Source organism: Botryllus schlosseri, chromosome 8, assembly GCF_051294905.1.
Source record: "Botryllus schlosseri isolate E-star chromosome 8, Bs_hap1, whole genome shotgun sequence".
Lineage (NCBI taxonomy): Eukaryota > Metazoa > Chordata > Ascidiacea > Stolidobranchia > Styelidae > Botryllus > Botryllus schlosseri.
The window spans coordinates 26,285,991-26,306,680 of NC_137243.1; the positions used below are offsets into that span (position 1 = coordinate 26,285,991).

Sequence of the window (20,690 nt, forward strand, 5' to 3'; positions counted from 1 at the left end):
TCTCTACCAAGCATGATAAACCCCGGCGATAACAGAACCGTTTTGTTCTATAGGCGTTCAGATTGGGTGTACCTTCACTATGTAACATGTAGTTTGCCATGTTTGCCGAGAGTTGGGGAAATATTGCTCAAGCATTCCGAGAAACGGCAGGTTCGAATCGGTGCGTGGAAGCTCAAACTCGACAGAAGTCAGCAATCATATATATCGCCATTCACAGCGTCCAATATAGGATGCCATTAACCGATCTGAACAGGTATCAGGAATTGACACGAACCAACGGCAGGTTCGAATCGGTGCGCGGAAGCTCAAAATCGTCAAAAGTCTCACGAAAGAGCAATCACATCGCCATTCACGGCGTCCACTGTAGGATAATATTATCCCTTGACACGACTATCACAACACGCCGAGTTCTATGACGTCGCATGGCGACACCCATCTGGTCGGCGCCTACTCCAACCCGTGGACCGAAAACAGCCACACGCGTCAAGCACCCGGTTGCAATTTACCAGTTGGATGCATATGATAGTAGAAATCTGTTGGTCGGCCGGCGGCAAACGCGTCATATAACGCGCCTCCTTATCCGACGAATAACAGCGGATTTATATGCTTGAGCCGGCTCTCCATCGCTTTTCATTTCATGGATATCAAGGTAAGTTGAGTCAAATGAACCCGATTCATCGCATCTTTAGTCGTCTTGTATGAGCTTGAACCCGATTCATCGCATCTTTAGTCGTCTTGTATGAGCTTGAACCCGATTCATCGCATCTTTAGTCGTCTTGTATGAGCCCTACTCATTTCCAGAGGGGGTTCAACGTGGTCAGTACAAAAACAGAAGAATTATTTTCAAGTCGTGTCTGAAAAACCCGAAGTAGTGAAATTGAGATGAAAATTTCCGAAATTGGTCGTTTCGAGAAGTAAGTAAAAGAACGGAGTTGCAGACTTTGGTTATTCGATCGACGGACAAGGTTCCGACCGGCTTAGTAGAATGGCTACGCTTACCTAGTAGAATGGCTTGGCTACTCTTGCCTAGTAGAATGGCTATCAACGCTTGCCCAAGGACTCGGACTGTTATTTTTGTCTTCGGAAGCGATTTGGGTCCTCGGGAAGTGATTACCTTTCGACGTAGCTACAAAGTCGGTCCTGGCATACTATGAAGCTTGGAATATATTTTAAAAATTAGATTGTCGCATTTCGTGATTTCAAATTCAGTGTGTATGGCAGTCTACGCTGCCGGACTTTTAAGACTTAATCCTACATATTCCGTCACGCATTATGTAGTTGAAATTCTCATTAGATCGAAATCAGGCTGCTGTGCAGCAGGACTCTGACAACGGTGCCGTTTTGGAACACAGTGAGTATCAATTGAGAAGCTTACGATCCTCGTATGCGGTAAACTCGGTATGTTTCAGTTGTTTCTTCTTATTTGTTTGATTCGCCACAGCTTGCATCTTCTCGTTCTTTAGAAGCATGACTCAAGGCGATGCTGCCATATCGGAACAGACAAATCGACGCCTTGGAGACTAGGACCGGACAAGCGTGCTTTCGAATGTAGCTCTTCCATTCAGTACAGAAGTGATTATCAGGTAGAGAGTCTAGTCACGCAGTCTTGTAATTAGAGTTAGTAACGCAGCCTTTAGCCTTAACAACTCTAATTAACTCTAATTACAAGAGGCTAAGTTATATTTCTTGCTTTTTATCCACGCGGTCGTTGGTGAACAAACTAAAGCGGATATGTAATCCGAATATTTACGTACTTTCAAACCAATTGACTTCTAATTTGGACCTATTTTTCAGACGATCCGACCAGCACGCTTGTGGTACAAAATACAGAGACATTCAAAATGCTGTGTTTGTTAAAATTACTGTAAAGAACCACACGCAATCGACCAGTACTCAATGGACTTCATTTATTTGGGACAAATAAATTGCGGATTACCGGGTACAAATTTACGTTTACGACTCATAAAATTCAGTGGGCTGTCTCGCTTGATTTGACTGCCATGGCTCATTATTACGTCAGAAACGCTTTTTGTGATTGCCTAAGAAGCATTCACTCTTATTAAATAGATATTCTTGTAGTGTGATTTTTCCATGTAGATATTCTTGTAGTGTGCTTTTTCCATGTACAATGATTGTAAGAACACACGCCATAGCCATGCCTTACAGCAGACGCCACTACCACGCAGCAGGATAATAACCACCACTCTGCCAATAGTTTCAAAAACTAATGTATTGATGTTCGGTTATGCTTAGGTAAACGCAGTTTGACCGTTGATAGCGAGCAGCGTTGCGCTGGGATTTAGGGTAGGGAAAACACGTCTGCGCGGCACAGCCACTACCACGCAGCAGGATAATAACCACCACTCTGCCAATAGTTTCAAACACCACTCTGCCAATAGTTTTAAAAACTAATGTATTGATGTTTGGTTATGCTTAGGTAAACGCAGTTTGACCGTTGATAGCGAGCAGCGTTGCGCTGGGATTTAGGGTAGGGAAAACACGTCTGCGCGGCACAGCCACTACCACGCAGCAGGATAATAACCACCACTCTGCCAATAGTTTCAAACACCACTCTGCCAATAGTTTTAAAAACTAATGTATTGATGTTTGGTTATGCTTAGGTAAACGCAGTTTGACCGTTGATAGCGAGCAGCGTTGCGCTGGGATTTAGGGTAGGGAAAACATGTCTGCGCGGCACAGTGGTATAAGCAGTATCACGACTGTAAGACTAGGGTTACCGCCATCGGTCCGGAATTTGCCGGACATGTCCGGGATTTAACTGTTCAAACTTCGTCCGGGAGGAATTTATAAAATATGCCTAAATGCCGGGATTTTGAAGGCTTGACGTAGGCTCATAATTTTTTTCGTAAATCAACATAACATTCTTTTTGCGAAGATTTATGCTACATAATTTTTTTTCTTCGCGTTGCGCGCGATTTAGTATCATATATATATTATATTGTTTATGGGGACCGCCCTCGCAAAGACCGCAATGAAATTATATATAAAAATCTTTTATTTACTGAAATATGCCTAATTGTAATTGCAATTATAGGAGAACGGTATATTTCGAAACGGTCAAGGCCGTTAAAATGCTTTTTTCATTGATAGCGGTTCTGAACGTGGGGGCGTTTGCTTTTATTAGCGGGTTCGCGAAGATGTTGAACGTAATCAGCTTCCAAAATAGCTCGTGAGAAAGTCTGGGCAATGGTGCCGTCTTCTATTAGTATTCAACGCTTAAATCCACTTTTTGTAACTCTGTTTGGTGATATCGAATGGTTCACATTTATAATAAACTAATTTTCGTCATTTTTAGCAGTTTCTGGTCGCATTTTCAACCAATAGATGAAATCCCAATAGTGTGATTACTTTCCTATTTCTCGAAATTGCAATGAAACGTCGGTCTTGATCTCCCGAGTCTCGAGTCATATGCCTTGGTTCGAGTCATATGCCTTGGTTCGAGTCATACGCAATGACTCGTGTCCAAGTCGAGTCAATACACAAATTGACTCGAGTCGAGTCGAGTCGAGTCATTTCCGTAATTTGCAAAAATGACTCGAGTCAAGTCGAGTCATCTGAAAAACGTGACTCGAGTGGGACTCAAGTCGAGTCATGACTCGAGTCATTACAACCCTGGTCTGTGAACTTCAAGTAGATGCCACAGTGTGTTCTGACAATCCACAACAGCATTACAAATTGGTAGATCGTAATTTCAGCTGAGATTCAGGGTTTGAATGCTGGGATAGCATGAAAAATTACACTGCCATCTGACGCCACAGACTTATTTTTGAGGAAATAAAGTGATCACTAGGGCGGTTTTATTTTTGACCTAACAAAAGGAAAATATTGACCAAAAAAATCAAAATTTTGACTTTTTTTTACCTAAACAAACTGTGAATTTTGACCATAGAGTAAGTCCATATCAGATCAACCAAAAAATGAATTTGGTCACCACCATAGTTTCAGATTTTGCTGAAATTTAGCTCAAAGCGTATATCTGACTAAATCACATTTGATTTGAAATGAATTACTTGAGTAATTTTAAAGTTATCGCATGATGAAAAACATGCTTTTCATGCCCATTCAACCGTGAAATTGTAGGGCTGTTTATAAGTATATTTGGAATTGTCTGTAATAGGGCTACTTTGACCTTGACTTTGACTTTGTTATGTTCTACAAATTTATCTATTCTATCATTCAAGTGCGAAATTAATGATTTTTGGTGCACGGCCCAGAATTTAGCTCAAGTTGAAAGACGGTGCCTCTGGAAATCACTCAAGCATGACAATATTTCAGGAGTCTCCCTCTAATTTCTGTCTACTTGAAAAAAGTTATGAAGGGTGGCAAATGAAAGCTGTTGCAAAACAGATTCCTTAGAAAACAAGTTTTTATGTAATATTCACTTACAAACAGACTTGGACAACTGCCAGTAATCTAATTCTAATCTAATTTGTGAAATGTCTCTATGCTCTAATTCTAATTCTAATCTAATTTGTGGAATGCTCTTATGCTCTAGTTTCAATTCTAATCTAATTTGTGAGTTGTTCCTATACTCTAATTTCAATTCTAATCTAATTTAGTGTTTTCGTGAATATGCCTCTTTGTGCAAGGCATTTTGCAGCGAGTTAACAATAATATCCCAGTGCCTAACCACCATCGCTTTACTTACACCGTACAGGCAAGGTAGTTATTGTGATTAATAATAGCCATGTTGGCATAGTAGCTTGTAGTCTGCGAACAACATTCTAATTTCGATCTTAAGTGAAAAGGAAGTGGAAAGATATTTCAAGCAGAGAGTGCAGAGGATGAACTGTGAATCTGTGATGTTTTGAGTTACGGTACTGGAAAAGACAAAATCGGTTTCCTCGTCTCAAGGCTGCTGCCCGAGAGCTCGTAGACATGACTGGAACATCAGCTCCGCCGGAAAGAGTTTTCAACAATGCGGGATAGCTTTATGGTGCATGGTGCAGGGGTCGCTAACTCCAAACGAATTGTCGGTCACTTTTTAAATTTCGAAGAGGCCACAGGCGCAAGAATGCAATATCGACAGAAAATAAGCCACACAGTTGGGCAACCACATATTTAAAGCTTTACGTTAGTACAACGCCACGTTCACTAACATAGTCGGTGGTCATGGTTACCACAAAAGAAGTAATATTTCATTAAGTAGCACAAATACAACAATAAATATAATGGTCATAAACTTTATTATATTTTGAACTATGAGTAGCGCACGATACCTGGCCAGTTACCACGCTTTCAAATCAATTTCAGCATTTCAAATGCTTTGCGTCGCGTTCTTCGATAATCACAAATCAGAACATCGGCGGATGTGGTCCGCGAGTTAGAGAACTCTGGTGTAGTGCAAAACGAGCCAAGCTAGGGGTCAAGACGTTAACCATTATCATGCTTATGGAAATGCACTGTGATTTGATATGAGCTGAACTTGATTTTGGCTGTGAATATATTTCTCATTTAAAATTTCATTCATTTCAAAGTTTTTGCGAATGAAGTCATTCTATTTCTAATCTAATTTGGAAATGAACTGAGTAGCTCTAATTCTAATCTAATTTGGTAAAAGCTGTGTAGCTCTAATTCTAATTCTAATGTAATTTGGAAAAAATGTGTAGCTCTAATTCTAATTCTAATCTAATTTGGAAAAAACTGCGCAGCTGTAATTCTAATTCTAATCTTTTCGTACATGCGAAAATACAGGTATGTTGAGCGGGTTGTTATAAGCTGTATTAAAAACAAACTTGGGTTGGAATTTAGAGTTACTTGTATTCCGGCTGAAAACTATTTCGCTCTTATAGACCTATGTGTGGTGTGAAAATTGATTTCAAGATAATCTCTCGACTATACATTTTGCCTTGAGAAGTTCTGGTGACTGAATGGGTAGCCTATGGAATATTTAATTTGTTAATGTCGTAATTATGTTAACTATAGGATGAAGCCAGTAAATTTGCATATAGCCTCGATTGTGAAATCATTGTAATTACATTGCTATATTGCTAAGATCCGGTGTGGCCTGTTTAGTGGAATCGTGATCTTGTAATTTGTACTTTGGTCCATTTCGAGAATATGATCAATTGTTTTACAATGCTACACCTATAGCCTTGTTGCTTATGGCTGTGGTGTTGCTCTATCGTTGTTTTGTGATTGCGAGATAATCCTAACTTGACTAACAGTTCGGAGAAATATTCATCAGCATTTTCGACGAAGAAGGGAATAATGCTACGGCATGCTTTAGAACATTCGTCGAGGAAAATGAAGACTGCCTGGATATGTTGAGGTGAGTCCTGTTTCGTGAATTGCTATGGGGGTTTTCTAGGATGCAGTAAACTTTTTGGTTCATCACGTTAGCACGGCCAAGCCAATTATTGCAGTTTCGTAGGATTCTTTCATTCATTTGCCTCGGACCTAACCTTTAGCACAATTCTTAATAAACCTAGTTTCTGTGTAATCTAAAGATGGTAATTTTAGCTCAAGCCGTCTGCTGGCATTGTCTATTTGAATTTTCGTGCCTGTGATATCATAGTTGATGATATGACTGATGATATGCAATCTTCTGCCATTGGCAAATATTTATTGGATAATTCTGTAGTCCCAAAAATTATGGAGATGACAGATTTCGTGTCGTCAAGAGAGGCGGGCGGCACTTTCATTTGTTTGACCTGAATTAGTTGTGTTTAATTTAAAATAGTACATTAAGCTAAATCGATATCTTTGCCTCGATTAATCTCATGCTGGTAATGTCATATTTTTGTGAGACAATTGTCGATGTACAATGTTATTTACAATTCTCTACTAGTTGCTGACTAGTGTCAGCGAAAAATATTATATATTTCAGTATTATTATACCAGGGTTGTCAAAATACGGAAATGACTCGAGCCAATCTGTGTATTGACTCGACCTGGATGGACTCGAGTCATACTAAGTCACATGACTCGAGACTCAAACGGCCAAGACCGTCATTTCATCGTAAATTCGAAGAATAGTAAAGTAACCACACTATTGGCATTTTATTTATTGGTACTGGTACTTGAAAATGCGACCAGAAACTGCTAAAAGTGGGGAAAATTAATTTATTATAAATTTTTTTTATAGCTTTCAATACAATATCCATTGTATGATAATATTTATTAACTAATTAATTAATATTATTATACAATGGATATTGTATTGAAAGTTATATTCAAGTTCTGTACCACCAACCAGCTATTTATATTATAAATGCGAACCATTTGATATCACCGAACATGGTTATAAAAATTGGATTGAACAAGACTTTAACTGGAAACTGAGCAATCAACACCATGACTTGGACTCGGACTTGGCTCGGTGGTGATTTGAAAATGACTCGACTTGACTCGAGTCAAAACTAGAAAAGTGAGATTGACTTGTGACTTGGTTACAAGCTTAAAACACGGCAGCGTACTATTCAATTGTATATTGAAATGATTTTCAATTCTCTGCTGTTGTCGATGATCAGTTGATCACCCATGACAAGCGTCGGCCTGAATAGGAGTTTATATCAATATGAATTATAATTCAATTGTGTCACGTCAAGGGTCTATTCGTTGTTACAGTCAGTGGTGGCTTTTGGGGTAGGCGAGGTAGGCGGTCGCCTAGGGCCCCCCTGGTTGATTTACGCGCTTTCGAGGGCCCCCCCTCCTCGGTTCACGCGCTTTTTCCAACTATTTCTCCGGTTTACGCGCTTTTTTTCAAGTATTACCATTTTCTGAATAACCGCGAAATCCTTGTATCCATAAAGGATATGGTATTGTACCGTAAAGACAGGTCAATCATCAATTCTCATTTTTTAGTAATCATTTTATGAATAACCACAAAAATCCATGCACCAATGTAGAATATGGTACCGTAAGCAGTAGTCGATCATTAAATTTCTGCACTAGTTGCATGAGCTCACTTTGATTTGATGATCTCCATCCATTTTTCCATTAGCTAAAGGCCTCCCCCTCCTACATTTACGCGAATGTTATCATTTTGCAAAAAACTGAAAATACATGTACCTAAGTAGAATATAATACCGTAAACAGTAGTCAATCATTAAATTTCTGCACCCGCTAAAATAGCTTACTTTGATTTTATGAAGGGCCCCCCCTTCTACATTTATGCGAATTTTAGTTCTAATTTTGCGAATAACTGTGAAAATACATGTAGAATATAGTACCGTAAGCAGTAGTCGATCATTAAATTCTGCACTCGTTGCAAGAGCTCACTTTGATTTTATGATCTCTATCTATTTTGCCATAGCTAAAGGGCCCCCTACATTTACGCGAATGTTATCATTTTGCAAATAACTGTGAAAATGCATGCACCCATGTAGAATGTAATACCGCACACAGTAGTCAATCATTAAATTACTGCACCCGCTAAAAGCTTACTTTGATTTTATGAGGGGGCCCCCCTTCTTCATTTACGCGATATTTGGTTATCATTTTACGAATAACCGTGAAAATATATGTACCCATGTAGCATATGGTAGCGTAAACAGTAGTCGATCATTGAATTTCTGCATCCGATAAAAGAACTTACTTTGATTTTATGAGCCCCCCTACATTTATGCGAATTTTAGTTATCCTTTTGCGAGTAACTGTGAAAATATATATATGTAATGTACCGATGTAGAATATGGTACCGTAAACAGTCGATCATTAAATTTATGCATCTGCTAAAAGAGCTTACTTTGATTTTATGAGCCCCCCTCCTACATTTATGCGAATTTTAGTTTATCATTTTGGGAATAACCGTGAAAATACATGTAGGCCTACCCATGTAGAATATTGTACTGCAAACGGTGTTTGATAATTGAATTTCTGTGCTTGTTAAAAGGGCCTGCTTCGATTTTATGTTAATGAGGTCATATTGTATCATGGAATGAATTATTATTGAGTATATACTTCCTAGTGGCAGTAGTGTATATTTCAGTGCATCAAAATTTTCCAGTATAAGTTTGTGAGATTCTACTTGCTAGCTCTTGATGCCAGCTTTCATATGATACCGTATGTTAATTTATAATGAAGCGTGTCCACCCTGAGCCTGAATATCCAAAATATCAAAGGAAATAGTCATTTGAAAGCCAATGAAAGCATGTAGGCTATTATAGCCTATATATTGTTGTTTACTGAACCATTCTCATGACTCAACATATTAGTTGTGAATTAGGCCTTTTCTGAATGGAAATCCATTCCAAGGGTTGTCATGATGGTAAATTTGTTCATTTCTTGTCTGCGGATTGGCAGCGTATTTTCAAAGCTTTACCACGCTATATGTGCACCCGGTACAGTCAGTCAGAAACTGTTTATGGTGTTGTCACAAAGCGTTTTTTTTAATCACAGGTGGATCTTTTAATTGGTGTTGTACTACAGATAGATATGCAATAGATCTTGCATGCAGGAAAGTTTCTAGCGGCCTAATGCCTGATATTTTATGCCTCAAAAATCTATGTCGATATTTGAAAGGTTTGAATGGCTATCATTGAGAAAGGTGTACGGAAGGCCACATATATTCAATTTGTTGTGAGGTTGATAATTTAATATGATGTCACAGAAAAAGACCGAAATGTGACCAAACAATTTAGCAATGGAATCAATTTCAGCAGGGCAGAGGAAAGAATTAAATGATCACAGGGCAATTTTTTGCAACTTTTTTTACAGCTTCTGGCAGCTTCCTAAATACTCGGAAGTTATGTAGTATGGTGTTTTAAGCTGTTTGGAGGAATCTTATATTTCAACTTTGCTTCATTTTTTCAAGCAACTTTTTGCAGCTTCTTGATTTTTCATGCAACTTCGTTTGGATGTACTCTAACCTTATGAAAGTGATTTCATCAATGAAGTGAAGTGTTCGGGTGTACCGCTAATGCGGTATCATGACAGTTTTGTACTGTATTATACTCAATTTCTTGTGCAGTGTGTGTGTAATGTGTATACTAAAGTGCATGACATTGACATCATATCCATATGGCAGGTTATTTAGTATTGCAAATAGCTAACTATAATTGATAATATATGCTCATTATGGTACAACCGTCGATCCATAATTTTAAAATATTTCAATTTTTTTTACAGGCGCAGTATAAAGTTATTCTAACATAGGAATATACAATTCTGGCAAAGTTTTTGGACATATGAAGCACGCCCAGCAAGTCCACATTGAGTCTGGATATCCAAAATATTAAAGGAAATAGTCTTTTGAAAGCAAAAGAAAACATGTAGGAAACTATATATATTGTTGTTTAATGAGCCATTCTCATCACTCTGGTAATTTGTGCCTTCAGGTCTTTTCTGAATGGAAATCCATTCTCAGGGTTGTCAGGATTGTAAGTTTGTTCATTCCTTGTCTACGGATTGGGATCGTATTTTCACACTTTACCATGACCAATGTGCACCCGGTACAGTCAATCAGAAAATGTTTCTAGTGTTGGCAGAAGGTGATTTTTTATTGGCAGAAGGTGATTTTTTAAACAGAGTTCCATGTTTTTAAAGGGTGATGTACTACAAATACCACAGATAGATCTTGTTTACAGGAAAGGTTGTAGTGGCCTGATGCCTGATATTTTATACCCAAAAAATCTATGTTTTGAATTGTGACCAAGCAATTTAGAATTGGAATCAATTTCAGCAGGGCAGAGGAAAGTATTGATTGATCAGGTGTTGCATAAGACAATTTTGACCATTGCATTCTTGAAATGGGCCTACCAGTTGAATATAAAGATGACTCGGTAAACAGCATATTTAGTACTGCGCACTCGCCGGTTGATAACCGTACATTTATTTAGATACGAAGAGTTTGGTATCACTCATTTATATGTCATGTTGTAATTGGTAGCATCAATATCTCGTAATTATCGGCTACAATGCCGCGAGTACATGCTAAATGTAAGTCGGGATCTCAGAAAAGGAAGTTGGTTCAGATTCGGAAAGAAAGTGATGATGCAAATTTTGGACTGCTACACAAATATTTCAAGCCATCTATGTCAGCTCAGGAATGTTCTGAACAAATTGAGGATGGTGCTGCTTTTCCATCAATGATAATGCCAGATGAGGAACTCCCTGTTGTAGTCGAAGGAGAGAGCTCAAGAGATCATTGTACCGGAGAATTATCAGTTACCACAGCGCAGCCAAAGTGTAGTGATTATGTGGGAGGTCAGCCTGTTGGTATTGTGAGCAAAAACTGTGAAATTACTGAAAATACTGTAGTTAATTCAGCAAACATCTCACAACAGCCAAGCTTTAGTAGTACAGGTACCGCTGAAGGACCAGTCAGAAATGCTTCTTCTGGCAAACCAGGTGCTGTGCTGATGGAATCTCAAGGCTGCTGTTCTACTCAGTCTCGGCCCAGATTTGCTACTCAGTCTCGGCCCAGATTTGAATCTGTATCAGATCACTCTTCTACTGTTGTTCATTCTATTACCATTACCAAAGAGGTAGTAGGAAAATTGGATGATATTGGAGTATGGCCATCTAGACTAAGTACATCAGAGAAGAATGAAGTTGTTTTGAGGGGGCCAGTCCAAGATGATTTGAGTTGTGTTGTGTTTCCTGTCACTAAAGACCGAAAGTTCTCTGTGACTCATTTTCAGAGGCAGCTGAAAAATCAGAAACTACAGAAGCGTTCTTGGTTAGTATACTCGAAGTCGACCGATTCAGTGTATTGCTTCCACTGTAAATTATTCTCCTGTGGTAAAAGTAGCCTGGTCCATGATGGTTGCAGCGACTGGAAAAATCTTGGTAAAATATTGAGCGAACATGAAGTTTCTAGAGATCATTTCAAAGCACTTCACTTGTTTTCGGAAAATAGTGCAGCTCTCAAAAATCCAACAGTTTTACAGAAGAATATCCAAAGTAAGCACAGTGAACTTGTTGAATACTGGAGGTCTATTCTTAAACGCTTGCTTGCAATCATCCAGTACTTAGCAAGAAATCACTGTGCGTTACGAGGTACTGCTGGACATGAACGGCTAGGGGATCCACATCAAGGTCAATTTCTAGGTCTTGTTGAACTTCTGGCCAAGTTTGATCCAGTTCTTGCAGAGCATACTCAGAAAGTAAAGAATCAACAGTTACCCGATAATTATTTAGGTAAAAATATTCAAAATGAGTTGATTTCCTTGGTGGGAAAAAATATTCTTGATCAAATAACTTCTGATGTTCGTAGATGCACATTAGGGTTGTCCAAAATTTGGAAAATCTCAGAAATGTTGGGTATCAATGTCTTATTCTATAGATTAGTGATAAAAAACAGCAATGAGCCTGGAATACGCTCACAGAAAAGTCGTTAAGATTTGTCGCAAAGCGTTTGAAAGTAGCGACCGACGAGCGGGCGTGCCAGCGGCCATAGAACGGCCACAAGACTAGTAATCACGAAATCGCGACTCTCGATTGGCTAATCGGCTATGCTTCAATGATCACGACGGTGGTGGCTTGCTGATTAGTTGTTAAGAGTTTGCTAACGACGGTGATTCTGTAAGCGCATTGTAGGTTGGTTGGCAGATAATGATTTACGATTAGTTCAGAACATGTTGAGTTACTAAATACATGATGATGAACAAACAACAGCTGCTTCACACAAACTTAAAGCACGACTGGCTTACTGTGAGAGAAACGGCCTCAGCCTACGTGTCTGTTTTGACCGAGGGAAAGCAAAGAAACTGCGGAGAAATATTGCAAAGGCGCTTATATGCAAGTGGTGATCGAATTTCTTGTTTCAGAAAGGATGCATCATCATTAAATACAAATATAAAGCTTAATGACAGTACTTTGTCTGATCTTATTAGGATCCAGTCGTGGTATATAATTGAAGTCTAGAATGCCCCAAGGATTGGCTGAATAAGCTGTTTATGCTGGGGACTTATTAGACTCTTACAGCAAAATGAATTCACTCTTAAAGTGCTGTCAAAGTCGTCAATGATGCCGCACAAAGAGTTGAAAGGGTAAGCACAGACTATGCTGGCATGACAATTAAAAATACAGTTTGCTTGTATAGTTTACCCTTAGAGAATTGCAAGCATGACAGTGGCGAAACAGCGAATGATTGTGCACTTTTAGAACTAAATATAAATCCGACAAATACCTAGTTCTGGTTGCAATTACGTCAGTGCTCCTACTTTCTGGGCGTAAGTAAAGAATATTAGTCATCGCAAACTGGTGCAGCACACCATATGTGAGATGATTGCCCACAAAATCTTATCTGCTCAGAAGATGTTATATGGACCGACCAGATAGCTTATATATTGAAACCCTGAAGAAATATAACAATCGCACCGCTATAATTGCATTTTAAGCTCATTTTATATCCATGTCTGGTTTGATTCCAGCATTTGTAGCGGTCATACCAGCATAGTCTGTGCTTACCATTACACCTCCTTCTATGGCATCATTGACGACTACAATTACACCTCCTTCTACGGCATCATTGACGACTTTGACAGCACTTACGAGTGAATTCATTTTGCTGTAAGAGTCTAATAAGTATCCAGCATAAACGGATGATTCAGCCAATCCTTAGAGCATTGAAGACTTTAGTTATATAGCACGGCTGGAGCCTAATAAGATCAGACAAAGTAGTGTCATTGTTAAGCTTTATATTTGTATTCAATGATGATGCATTCCTTCTGAAACAAGAAATTCGTTCGCCACTTGCATAAGCGCCTTTGCAATATTTTTCCGCGTGTTCTGTGCTTTCCCTCGGTCAAAACAGACATGTGGGCTACTGCGGTTTCCTTCACAATAAGCCAGTCATGCTTCAAGTTTATGTGTTGTTCGTTCATCATCATGTATTTAGTAACTCAACATGTCCTGAACTAATCTTAAATCATTATCTGGGAGCCAACCTACAATGCGCTTACAGAATCACCGCCGTTACCAAACTCTTTTAACAACTAATCAGCAAGCCACCACCGTCGTGATCATTGAAGCATAGCCGATTAGCCAATCGAGAGTCGCGATTTCGTGATTACTAGTCTTGTGGTCGTTCTATGGTCGCTGGCACGCCCACTCGTCGGCTGCTACTTTCAAACGCTTTGCGACAAATCTTAACGACCTTCCTGTGTGCGTATTTCAGGATCATTGTTATTTTTTATCAATAATCTATAGAATAAGACATTGATACCCAACATTCTTGGGATTTTCCAAATTTTGGACAACCCTAATGCACATACTTCAGTGTCATTCTTGATTGTACTCCTGATTGCAGCCATGAAGAACAAATGACCCTTGTAGTTCGATATGTGGATACTGAAGGGGATGTTTCTGTAAGAGAGCATTTCACTGGCTTTCTTAATGTTAAAGCAACTACCTCGTTGGGTCTCACTAAGGCTTTGCTTGATCGACTGGAAGAGCTTGGTTTGGATATTGCGAATTGTAGAGGTCAGGGGTATGATAATGGTGCGAACATGGCTGGCCGGAATGCTGGTGTACAAAAGAAAATTTTGGATTTGAATGAACATGCATTTTTCATGCCCTGTGGATCTCATTCCTTGAATCTGGTTCTCTGTGATGCTGCAAAATGTTATACAAGATTCTATGTTTATTTCGGTTTTCTCCAAAAACTGTATTCGGCATTTTCATCCTCAACCAAACGATGGAACATTCTGCAAGAAAATTGCAGTAAAGTTGTGAAGTATCCCAGCGACACTCGTTGGGAGAGTAAAATTCGGTCTGTAGAAGTGGTGAGATTTCATTTGGATGGAGTCATTAAGTCACTTCTAATGGTTTTGCAGAGTTCCCAGGTTGTAGGTGATGGGAAAAGTGCTGCTGATATATCTGGGATTTTGAAAGAAGTTTGTTCTTATGAATTCATTCTTAGCTCTGTTATCTGGTACAAGGTGCTATTTCAAGTTCATGTTGTCTCTCAGCATTTACAAAAGCAGTCCATCCAGGTAGACATCATGCAAAGTATGATTTCTGGTCTCCTTACTTGGATCAGACGTTTTCGTCTTGATGGCTTCCAGCAATCTCTGGATGAGGCAGATCAGTTAGTCAGAGGCATAGTGGTTGATGGAGTGGAGATACAAACTTCATTTCAGCACTCGAGGCAAAGAAGCCGAATTGGATTTTTTGACGAGGCCATTGACAATGAGGAAATTCTCTCAGCTCAGAAGAAATATGAAGTTGATGTATTCAATGTGATGGTGGACACTTTCATTCTATCCATGGAAGAAAGATTCAGTCAATTGGGTAAATTTTACTCAAACTTCAGTACATTACTAAATATCATGACATTCAAGCCTGATAAAATAAGTCGTGAAGGTTTAGCTGAGGCATGTGATAAGATCGAGCAGTTTCTTGGTGAGGACATTGATGCAGGTGTCTTGTTGGGAGAAATCGAGTCCTTTATTAGTATTCCTAATAAAGGTCTTGGTGTAACAGCTCTAGATGCGTTGCGGTATCTAGCCAAAGGCGAGATGCTTTCTGACTACCATTATCTGTCTGAAGCTCTGCGAATAGTTCTGACCATACCAGTGTCTGTGGCAAGTGGTGAACGCTCATTCTCGAAATTGAAATTAATTAAGACTTTTCTGCGATCTCGAATGAGCCAAGAGCGTCTAAATGGATTGGCACTGATGTGTATAGAAAGTGAAATAAATTATGGCCTTGATCACAACTTACTAATCGACGAGTTTGCGAAGCAAAAAGCTAGAAAATGCTGTTTCTTATTAAAGTAATAAGGTAAATCGGACCATTTGAAGATTACTGCTGTTTTACTGTCTTGTTTGTAACCACACTTTTTCTGGTTATATTTCTATGCCTTGTTATACCACATTTTTTGCATGATTATATTGGTATTGAATACTTTGATAGTCTCTTTGCAAAGTTACGTAAAATCGTGTGCACCTAAGATTAATATTCCAATGTGTTTAGTTTATTTTTCTGAAGGGGATGTTCATTGTCATTTAACGAACTTATCAACTTGAGTTATGTGTAATGCTTTGGCATATGTTTGGTATATATTTGTGATGCACACATCAGTCTTCGTGTTATTTTTCAAATTTAACACAATCTCTCAACTTCTTGCACATCATGCAATCAGCGCCCCGGAAGACATTTGTCCATGTGAAACGTTGAAACAAACCCTAACTAGGTCTTTGGAGATGCTATTGTAGCAGCCCAAGTGCTGCTGTTAACCTTGTTATTATGGTATCTGTGGTCATGAACTGTGCACGTGGTTTCTTGTAATCATGATATTCCCTCTTTCTGGTCTGGCCGTCGTGCTGGTCGGTCGTGTGACAGCCGGCTTGGCCGTATTATGTTGTGGTGGCGATACGTTGCAGTTTGCGTGTGAAGCTCCGTAATAAAGCATTGCCAATCCGAGACCGGGCCGTTACAGTGGCGAGCACGCCAGGACTTGGATTGGAATGCTGCCGACGTTATGGAGCTGCAGTTGGTAATTGGTATGAAGATGAATTGGCGATCGTTTAAAGTGTACCGGTAGTGTGCGGAGACAAGTTTCGAACGTACGTGATGAAGTTGGTGACGCTGATGCAGATGATATGGGCTATGTCGGTGGACGTGATGCTTGCAGTGACCAGTGAAAGACATATAGGACACTTGGGACGGATATCAGCAGTGTTTGTATGTGTGGCATTCGTTGAAGGAAGACATTAAAAGGGCGCTCCCGGGTGAGGACGATCTCGGTCGATCAGAATCATAGCGTTGGACTCGTGACGTTTGGGATGGCTTTGTCCTTCGTCGACGCTTCATGTGTTAAGTGTGTTGCGGTTATCCCTGTAAGGATGGGATTGACTGGTATTGTGTTATGGTAGGGTATCCCTGTAAGGATGGGATTGATGGGCCGTGTATTGGATTTTAGTTGTCCCTGTGGATGGGATTGGTGGCGGCTTAGTGTGTGTATTGAGTTAACTGTTGATAGTGGAAGAATTCCTAGATTGGGTTATGTAACTTTTCGCTGATTGCTGTGTTGTATCTGGTTATTTCTGGCAGAATCCAGGTTCCATGAGTTGTGGTATCATTGACATCTCGTGCTTTCATCCGTGCGCTTTGTTCTTGTTTATGATTAATGTGCTGTATATTCATTATAATTTTACATGTTTGAGAGCGCTTTTGGTAGCTTCTCACTGATTTAGGGGAAGGTGATGTAGCAGCCCAAGTGCTGCTGTTAACCTTGTTATTATGGTATCTGTGGTCATGAACTGTGCACGTGGTTTCTTGTAATCATGATATTCCCTCTTTCTGGTCTGGCCGTCGTGCTGGTCGGTCGTGTGACAGCCGGCTTGGCCGTATTATGTTGTGGTGGCGATACGTTGCAGTTTGCGTGTGAAGCTCCGTAATAAAGCATTGCCAATCCGAGACCGTGCCGTTACACTATCAGTAGTTATGTGTTCCCTTGGTATTACTGGTGTTTTGTCACATTGTCACGCATTTCTTCTTTACGCCAATTCATGCAACAATATCTCCTTTCCAGATAATAAATAGATCATAGGCCTAATCCAGCATCTGGCTCGGCACCTACAAACCCCCTGCGAAATGGATACTTAGCAATCTGACGTTTGTCGCGGGGGGTCTGGGGGGGCGCAGCCCCCCAGAAGCTACAATTACTTGGATATGGGGGCCCCCCCGGAGGTTTCGCCTAGGGCCCCCCCAATCATAAAGCCACCACTGGTTACAGTAAAAGTGCTCTCGACGGTTTGGCGCAGATCGGACACTATGAGCTGCAGGAATTAGTCCTCGAGTTCATACTCCGTATGTGGAGGACGAAGATCCGAAATCGGGACACTATGAGCTGCAGGAATTAGTCCTCGAGTTCATACTCCGTATGTGGAGGACGAAGATCCGAAATCGGAAAGCTCTGAAGTGGTTCAAGGGTTACCCGAAGATTTTGGCGAAATTTCTGGCCATCGGCTATGATGAATTCGATTACGTGCGTATTGTGTTTATGTGATCACTATGGCGTGTTTTTTTTGACATGGCAAAATTTTGTCAAAATTGTAGCATTAGGTCAAAATTCGTATTATAGATTTTGCACTGTCGGTGAACTTATTATCATTTGATATTTTACAGCTTGTAGCCTATTTTATAGGCCTGCCGTTGTAAACGGCTAATTGTCTGCTCATTGTGAATCATACACGGTCAAATAAAACGAATAGGTAGACATGGTGTTATGGTCAACGGACCGCAATATCTTAACTGAAGAGAGACTTCTTGTGCATTGCATCATTTTTATATCAAGAAGCGCAGGATGAAAAACTGTGTTGTAGACAACATTGTCAGAATGAAGCAACGCGGTGTGTCACCATTAGTGTACGCACAACTTGAGTGTTGTCAGCCAATAACTGCTGCTGTTGAATGCCCTTTAAGGGTTGTCCAAAATTTGGAAAATCTCAAGAATGATGGGTATCAATGTCTCATTCTATAGATTATTGATAAAAAACAACAATGAGCCTGGAATAAGCTCACAGGAACGTCGTTAAGATTTGTCGCAAAGCGTTTGAAAGTAGCTACCGACGAGTGGGCGTGCTAGCGACCATAGAACGGAATCAAGACTAGTAATCACGAAATCACGGCTCTCGATTGGCTAATCAGCTATGCTTCAATGATCACGACGGCAGTGGCTTGCTGATCAGTTGTTAAAGGAGTCTACTAACGGCGGTGATTCTGTAAGCGCATTATAGGTTGGTTGGCAGATAATGATTTAAGATTGATGCAGGACATGTTCAGTGACTTCAAAGTCGTCAATGATGCCGCACAAAGAGTTAAAAGGTATAAGCACAGACTATGCTATTATGCCCATTAAAAAGACAGTTTGATTGTATAGCTTAACTTAGCCTTAGAGAATTGCAGGCATGACAGAGGTGAAACGGCGAATGATTGTGCTCTTTGAGAACTAGATATAAGTCCAAGAAATACCTAGTTATGGTTGTAAATACGTCAGACTGGGCGTAAGTAAAGTATATTAGTCATCGCAAACTGGTACAGCACACAATAAGTGAGATGGATGCCGCACAAAATCTTATCTGCTCAGAAGATGTTATATTGGCCGACCATATAGCTTAGTGGAACCACGAAGAAATGTAACTGTCGCACTGCTTCATTGCCTTTTAAGCTCGTTTTACATTCCAGCATTTGCAGTGTTACAGCCGGTAATGATTCAAGATTTCTTCAGGACATGCTAAGACGTACTGTATTTTTGCTGGTCATACCAGCAATCCAGCATAGTCTGTGCTTACCTCTACACCTCTTTCTACGGCCTCATTGACGACTTTGACAACACTTACGAGTGAATTCATTTTGCTGTAAAAGTTTAATAAGTCCCCAGCATAAAACTGATTCAGCCAATCCTTAGAGCATTCAGGACTTGAGTTATACAGCACGACTGGAGCCTAATAAGATCAGACCAAGTAGTGTCATTGTTAAGCTTTATATTTGTATTCAACTATGATGCATCTCTTCTGAGACAGGCAATTCGTTCGCCTCTTGCATAAGCGCCTTTGCAATATTTCTCCGCATGTTCTGTGCTATCCATCGGTCAAAACAGAAATTGTGTAGGCTACGGCGGTTTCCTTCACAGTAAGCCAGTCATGCTTTAAGTTTGTGTTAAGTAGCTGTTGTTTGTTCATCATCATGTATCTAGTCACTCAACATGTCCTGAATCAATCTTAAATCATTATCTGCCAACGAACCTACAATGCGCTTACAGAATCACCGCCGTTAGTAGACTCCTTTAACAACTGATCAGCAAGTCACTACCATCGTGATCACTGAAGCATAGCCGATTAGCCAATCGAGAGCCGTGATTTCGTGATTACTAGTCTTGTTGCCGTTCTATGGTCGCTGGTACGCCCACTCGTCGGTAGCTACTTTCAAACGCTTTGCGACAAATCTTAACGACTTTCCTGTGAGCTTATTCCAGGCTCATTTCGGTTTTTTATCAATAATCTATAGAATGAGACACTGATACCCATCATTCTTGAGATTTTCCAAATTTTGGACAACCCTAATGCCCTTGGCAAGCTTCTTAGTAAGGACATACGCTGGCCACGGAACTGGGCACGGAACATTTTCAAATTGGAGATGGAGTTGCGATCATAAAAGGTTGAAGACTACTGGATGTGGGGTGTTTGTAAAGCTCCGTGGTTCGCATCGGCATTGGGCTGAGCAACAATTTCATCGGTGTGACATAAACATGACTGGACGATGTACAATTACGCTCCCTGTATTTTCCAAGTAATTTTCCTCCACAAGCTCTACCGCTATCCCTGATCATGTGGGAGAAGAGAGGACCAAACTATATATAGTAATATGGAAGAACCAATATTATTAACAGAAGTCATTTAAAAAATTTAATGACCAGATGCATATATAGCAAGCCCCCTCAAGAATTTGCATCGATTACCTTCCCAGAATTGTTTATTTGGGTGTAAAGGGGCTGATGCTCATACCTCATTTTGAAATCCACTAGTGAGCGCTAAAGAATGTCCGGAATTTGGGTCACAAAAATATGGTAACCATACAATAGATGAATTCCCAACCTCATTTTGAAATCCACTAGTGAGCGCTAAAGAATGTCCGGAATTTGGGTCACAAAAATATGGTAACCATACAATAGATGGAATTCCCAAAGGTGCCAAAAGGTGCCAAGAGGGCATGGCATATCTAAAGTAAAATATTTATTCACGTTTCGCGCAATATGCTGACACTCGAGTTCTTCT

The 20,690-nt window shown here is 40.0% G+C and overlaps 1 long non-coding RNA gene across 1 annotated transcript in view; it reads right to left on the reverse strand.

Annotated features, from left to right (window-relative positions):
• LOC145444692 (uncharacterized) overlaps nucleotides 1–20,690 on the reverse strand; it is a 330,781-nt gene that overhangs the window by 298,130 nt on the left and 11,961 nt on the right. The gene's annotated exons all lie outside the window — the stretch shown is intronic.